Source organism: Pinus tabuliformis, chromosome 4_1, assembly GCF_031772625.1.
Source record: "Pinus tabuliformis cultivar Carrire ecotype Pingquan chromosome 4_1, CPIR1, whole genome shotgun sequence".
NCBI lineage: Eukaryota > Viridiplantae > Streptophyta > Pinopsida > Pinales > Pinaceae > Pinus > Pinus tabuliformis.
This window is the reverse complement of record NC_142303.1, coordinates 66,848,751-66,856,467: the sequence shown is the minus strand read 5'-3', so window position 1 is coordinate 66,856,467 and position 7,717 is coordinate 66,848,751.

Genomic DNA, 7,717 nt, shown 5'->3' with positions numbered 1-7,717 from the left:
CTTCCTTTGCTTGAGATGGAGCCTTCCTATCTTGAGAATATGACCTTGTTTCCTCCCAACCGAGCCTTCTTCTCTTTCACAAATATTGCAGACTTAGAGCAACAGTAGTGTAGCCCTATTTCTTCACACATGTGAGGGAATACCCTCACAAGAACTATGTTATACTTCTCTCAGTCCCTTCGCCTGCATACCCTTGTTCTACGCTTGAGAGAGAGGTCTTGTAAGCCTAGTTTGAACCCTAAAAAATGAGATATGGTAAACTGTAAGATACAACTATCGTAACCACAGAGACATCTCTCCTTTCCTCGCCTATGTGGCTGTAACTAGCCCTTTAACAGTTCCATTTTCTTCTTCCTTTCTTCACTGCCTTAGAGACCCTTTTCTTGTTCCTCTTATTACCTTTTTCTTGACTTGTACCTTCACAAATTTTAGAGAGGAATGTGTTGTCTTTTGAGGGAGTGGACAACCTCTATATATAGTGGTCCATCCCTCCTTTAGGCTGACTTGAAGGTCGACTTGCTGCTTTTAGGCCGACTTGATTTTCTTTGTTGCAATAGGTGCTTTTAATGGTGCCATTGCTTAGTTTGATGATGTCTTTGTTTGTATGATACTTGACTTTGCTTGGAGGTGTCTTCTTTGAATTTTATACATAAATATACATAATGTAACATACCTTAAGGTCTTCGACATAATTCTTTTGATTCTTTGACTCACTTATAGAACTTTGACATGTGCTATACCTACTTCTATGAGCAAGAAACTCATTGACATATATTATAAAAATAATATTTCTTTTCTTGAATAAATACAAATGTCAAAAGTACATTTATGAAGACTGAACCTAGTTACATTTCTTTCAATGATTTGGAAGAAAAGATGAGGGAATCAAATTATACCAGAGAAGTTAAAAAATTCGATACTAATCATTAAGTAGAAAACATATTAATTATCACTAAGCCAGAAACATAGTGTATTTTCCGACAAATTCTGTTCTTCTCCTTAAAATAATTATAATTTATGAGAAAACATATGAATAACAAAGATACAAAAATAACGAAGATAGATGCACTTCACCAAAATTGTAGAAAATTTGTGTAGGTTAACCCGATAATGCAATATAAATCAAAGCAAAATACTATAACCTACTTCTACTATCAATTTGCGAAAGATTAAAGATCAAGCTGAACAATATAACCATAATAATAAGAATCAATGGCACATTATGCATAAAAATACTTTGGGGAAAGCCTCAGCTAAAAAAACCCACACTATTGTATTATCATACATGGTGGAAACACATAGGAATTATACAAAGCCTTAGCTCTCACAGCTAGCCAGCTCTTAGTACAATCCTCATAGATGCTTATAGGAAATCTTGGCTTCTCTCCAGCCTTCCTCTCTGCCCTCCTAGCTCCTATTTCCTTGTGTTATTCCTTGTGGATGATCTTCTCTTACCAAGTGGAAAACCTCTTTCAAAACTGCGCAATCCTCAAGGATGAATCCTTGACTACATGCATGAGTTTTCTCCATGAGAAAACACATGCAACTGATAGTACACTATCCTTGAACATTTATCTCAACTGGGTCTTTCTCATAATAGACATGCATGAGTTTCTGATGAGGGAATATTCAGTTAACTGGAGTAGCACTAGTTGAGTGCATTAATGCATCAACTGACTGTTAACTCACTATTAGTTCCTCAAACAGTTTGGAACTAATTTAAATGGACTTAACTCAGTGAACTAAGTTAACCAATTACAACTCAAATATAACTCAATCTTTTCTCCTTAATTTAAGGGATAACTCTTGCATGACTTCAGAAAGACTTCTAACTTGAATTTCTCCAACTAATTAATTTAAAATAAATTAATTAATCATTTCCAAGTAACTGTTAAGACTAAATTCGATTTTAATTCATAATTTAATTCAAGGACAAATTAAATTGGAATATTCTTGTTGCCATATTTCAACACTCCCTCTCAACAAGAAAGGGATTATCTGTCACCTTGATCCTGTCTCTATGGAACTCGAATTTACACTTTGACAATGCCTTTGTCAAAATGTCAGCATCTTTCTCCTCTGTCGAAATATAATGTAGCAACATGATCCTCTCAACCTGTGAAAAGCCATGGGAAAAAAATATTACCTTATGCTTCTCCACACTACCATCAACAGCTTGCTTTACCTTGTAAATCCAACAGGAACTCACAACTGACTTGTTATCCGGTCTCGGTACCATGTCCCAAACACTGTTACGAACTATGGAGTCATACTCCTCCACCATAACATCAACCCAAATCAGCTGCTGCACTGCTTCCTCAATGGAACATGGCTCAGTCTCAACACATTCCCTAGCAAGGGCCATGTATCCAGTGTACCTCTCAGGTGACCTCCTCTGTCTGTGCTGAGAAGATGGTTCTCCCACATTCTCTCTCACATCCTCCAACAATTTTTCAGCTTCTCTTGTGTGCTTTTGTCCATCTTTGGAAGACTTTGCTTGAGTGGATGTCTCCACTCCTGGAACCTCCGCATGCGGTTGCTCCACATCAGTTTGAGGCTCCTTCTCCTTAGGAACCAACAGTTCCTCCACAACCTGTAGTTGGAGCTCCCTCTCAAGGGAAACTTGCATGGCCTTCTGCTCATCAAACTTGAGATCTCTGTGAACCACTGTCCTCTGACTGGTAGGAAAGTACACCCAATAGTTGTGAGGTGTATAGTGTACCCCACAAATATCCCCAACTTTGCTGTTAGCTCAAGCTTTTTTCGTGCATTCTTTGTCACATGGCAATATATCGATGAGCCAAAGATCCTAAAGTGACCCACATTTGGTCTCTTACTAGAGAAGCTTCCTCTGGTGTCTTCATCCCAAGTATGTGATGCGAGCTTCTATTCTACAAATAGACCGCTATGTTGCATGCCTCATCCCACAAGTGAAGTGGTAGGCCTTGTTCATGCAACATTTCCCGTGCTGCCCCTACAATCGTTTTGTTCTTCCTCTTGGCTACCCCATTTTATTGTGGGTTATGAGGTGCCGTCAACTCTCGTTTAATTCCTTCTGTTGCATAGAAGTCATTAAACTCTTGAGAGACATATTCTCCACCGTTTTTGCTTCTCAAGGCCTTGATATTCTTCCCTGACTCTTTTTCGACCAAAGCTTTGAACTCACAAAACTTTGTGAAATTTTGGTCCTTCTTCTGCATGAAATAAATCCGGCATTTACGAGAATATTCATCAATGAAAATCACATAATACCTTTGCTTCGCTATGGATGCCATCGAGAATGGTCCACACAAATTAGTATGAACTCGCTCTAAGATAGCCTCTCCTTGGTTGTCTCGATCATGAAAGGAAGACTTGGTGTACTTTCCCAAGGTAAAACCTTTGCATGTGTCAACTTGCTCAAGTTTACCTTTGGGAAGTCATGTAGATATCTGCTGCATTATCTTCAAAGCCCCATGATGCAAATGGCCCAACCGCATGTGACACAACTTGCCAATGTCTTGGCTTTGCACCAATTCTGCTTTCGTACTCAATTCTGCACAATCATCTACCTCTAGTTTATAGAGATTCTTCACCTGAATCCCTATCCTCTTGGTCTGATTCATGTCTATGTCTCTTAGGAATGCATTTCTTTTACTGAAGAAAACATCATAGCCTTTGTCCTCCAACATCGTGACTGTAGAAATTTTGAATAATAAACACATATTCAACAGAGATTATCCTGATTCTACACTATTGTAGAATACATGCATAATACATAACCTCCTCTATGTTGCTCATCAATTTAGCAGCATAAAAAAAACAATGAAACATCGATCGCATGCACACATTAACACAATATGTAACCCGGGGAAAGCTTACAGCTGAAAACCCCACACTATCTGTATATTAATGATTGAGAACATGTAACATTACATAGTACAATACTCCTCACAAGTATCCAGCACTATCTCCACCAGTTACACACAAAAATAGCTCAAATCCGAACAAGTCACAGGTTCAAATCTTCTCCACTGCTTTGCCTGCCTCTATTGCACACAATACCATGTGAAAATCACTCACCCTAGAAATCACGTGAGCACAAGCTATTTCACTGGGCATATACTATGCAATTCTCATGGGCATACTCAATACATTTCTTGTGCAAGATCTCATGCACAACTATAGTCACAACTGATAGAAATCTCAACCTCTAACACCTGTCTCCACTGAACTATACATGCACTGAGTTAACTGATGTATTCTTCAGTTGCATTATGAGTTAATAATTAGTGAATTAATTTAATCAATTAATTCACATCACTCATCACTAGTCTATTTGCAGTTAGACTAATTACAACTAGTTTAACCAAGTCAAACTGAACACAACTCCATCAACTCCACATCCAACTCCACAGAACTCACATGCATGAGTTCTAACTGATGTCCTGCATGCAATAGCTCAACTGACTCATAAGAAAAGCGTATTTCCTTCTGAAAACTGCATGTGCCACATCCGTAGCTCAAACTGAAGTGCTCCAAGAGGATAAGATAAAGTTTATAGTCTAAATATTATTATGAGACAATAATATTTGACTTTTCTATTTTTGACTAGCAGTCTAAAAATAGACACTGATCACTCCTGCTGTGATCCAAAAATAGAAGTCCATCTACTTTTTCCAACATGACCAATCATCCATAAACAACATCCTGCAACTCATAGACCATGATCCATATGTCTAAAAATAGACATAGTCTAAAAATAGACTTTGCACCATAATTTGCCTGCGGTCCCACTTAGTGAAGGCGACTCCTTTCCACAAAGCTCCATCATCTTGTTGCATTCTCAACACTCCCTCTCAACAAGATATGGATTATCAACAACCCCTATCCTGCCTCGGTGGTATTTGAATTTTCTCCTGGTGAGCGCCTTCGTCAAGATATCAACATCCTGATCCTCAGTTGGAATGTATGAAAGTAACATGATTCTCCACTACACACAATCTCTGATATGATGGTACGTAATGTCGTCCGTTGAGCTCCCTGCCAAATCTGCATCCGTGAAGCCACATTGCTTCACCTCATCCTCCTGTCTGTACCACAATCCATATCCCGTTGTGCCTCTCAAATAATGCAATACTTGCTTGCCTGCCTTCCAGAAGAGCTTGGTTGGCTTAACCATAGCTTGTGAAAGCTGGTTAACAGCATAACATATATCGGGTTGTGTATTGACCAGATACATAAGTGACCCCACCAACTGGCGATAAACAGTGGCATCCACTTCTTCTACGGAAGTGGCATCCTCCTTCCTCCAACCTCTAGGAAGAGGAGTATCAACAGGCTTGCAGCCATGCATGTTGAACTTCTCCAGTATCTCCCGAGCATACTTACCCTGAGAAACAAATAGTCCATCACTGCATTGCCAAATTTCCAATCCCAGGAAATAATGAAGGAGGCCCAAATCCTTCATCTCAAACTCCTTAGCAAGATCATCCTTGCATGAAAGTATCAACAGCTCATCACCCGTTAAAATCAAATCATCTACATAAAGTACAATGATAAGCAACTTACCCTCCACCACAATCTGGTATAGGTTAGGATCCGCCTCACTCTTAGAGAATCCAAGTCTAGTGAAATAACTGTCTATCTGTGTGCACCAAGCACGTGGTGCTTGTTTCAACCCATACAACGCTCTCTTGAGCCTGCACACATGCGACTTGCTGCTGAAGATCTCAAAACCTTCGGGCTGCTCAATGTACACCTCCTCCTCAATAAGTCCATTGAGGAATGCAGTCTTCACATCCATATGATGAATGTGCCATCCCATCTGCGTTGAGAGAGCAAGAATCGTCCGTATGGAAGAATACCTTGCGACAGGTGCAAAGGTATCCTCATAATCGATCCCCTCTATCTGTGAAAAGCCTCGGGCAACAAATCTTACCTTGTACTTCTCCACACTCCCATCAACTGCCTGCTTAAATTTGTAGATCCATCTTGAACCCACCACTGATTTCCCTTCCGGTCTAGGAACAATCTCCCATGCACCATTTCTGACAATCGAATCATACTCTTCCACCATGGCGTCTACCCATGCGGGATCCTCCACAGCTTCCTCGAAAGAGGATGGCTTAGTCACAACACATTTTCTCATAAGAGCCATGTATCCAATGTACCGATCAGGTGACTGTCTCTGCTTGCATTGGGCTGTAGGTGGTCCTACAACTTTCTCTACATGTTGAGCTAGTCGCTCAGCTTCTGTCAAGCGCTTTCACCTTTGATGGTTGGTGCTGCATGAGTGGTCTCTTCCACTCCATGAACCTCGTCCTGTGGCTGATCCACATCCTAAAGCTCATCCTTAGGAACTAATAGCTCCTCATCTACATGCAAGTGTATCTCCCTCTCAAGCGAACACTTCATGGCTTTCTCCTCATGAAATTTTATATCTCGTCGCACAATAGTTTTACCACTGTCTGGAAAATACACACGATAGTTGTGGGGCGTATCAGTGTACCCCAAAAATATCCCAACCTCTGTGGTCGAATCCAACTTCTTCTTGGCATCCTTCGTCACATGCATGTAAACGTTAGCACCAAAAATCCTCAAATGAGAAAGATCAGGCTTCTTACCAGAATAAGTCTCCTCGGGTGTACTCATGCCAAGTATCCTGTGAGGACAATGGTTTTGCACATAAACTATTGTATTGCATGCTTCCGCCCACAAGTGAAGGGGTAGGACCTGATCATGCAACATCGCCCATGCAACACCCACGATCGTTCTATCCTTCCGCTCAGCAACCCCGTTCTGCTGTGGGTTATGGGGAGCTATGAGCTCTCTTCGAATCCCTTCTGCACTGCAGAAATCCTTGAACTCGCTAGAGATGTATTCACCACCATTATCGCTCCTAAGAGCCTTCACCTTCTTTCCCGACTCCTTCTCGACCAATGCTTTGAAATCGCAAAAATTTGAGTATGTCTCGCTCTTCTTCTGCATGAAGAAGATCCAAGACTTACGAGAGGAATCATCAACAAAAATCACATAATACCTATGCTTTTCTATCAAAGCTACTGAGAAAGGTCCACACACATCTGTATGAATTCTCTCAAGGATCATCGTGGCACGACTATCCTTCTCGTGAAAGGTGGCTTTCACAAACTTTCCCAAAGTACACCCCTTGCACTGATTTGACTGCGCAAGAGTGCCTTTAGGAAGCCCTGTAGTGATCTGTTGCAGTATCTTCAAGGCTCCATGGTGAAGGTGACCCAATCTCCTGTGCCACAGCTTGCCATCATCTCGGGTCACCAATCCTTCTGCCTTGCATGCCATTACTGTGCATCCATCTAAATGCAACTGATAAAGGTTCCTCACTCGAACCCCTATCTTCGAGTTTCTCCAGTTGTCTTGCTGCGCAGGAAAGCCTTTTCCTCGCTGAAAACAACATCATATCCCTTGTCTTCTAACATCACCACAGAGATAAGATTCTTCTTCAATCCTGGAACATGTATCACTTCCTTCAATACAAAGGGTTTACCAGACTCCCTCTCAAAGGAAATGGTACCGATACCGGTCACACTGTATCTACCATCATCTCCCATATCGATGTGAACTCGAAGATCTTTGTCCTCCAGATCAGAAAACAAATCTCAATCTCCTGTCATGTGAAAAGACGCACCACTGTCCAAGAACCACACCAATCCCATCACACTTGAAACCAAGCATGCGATCAATGAAAAATCAAGCT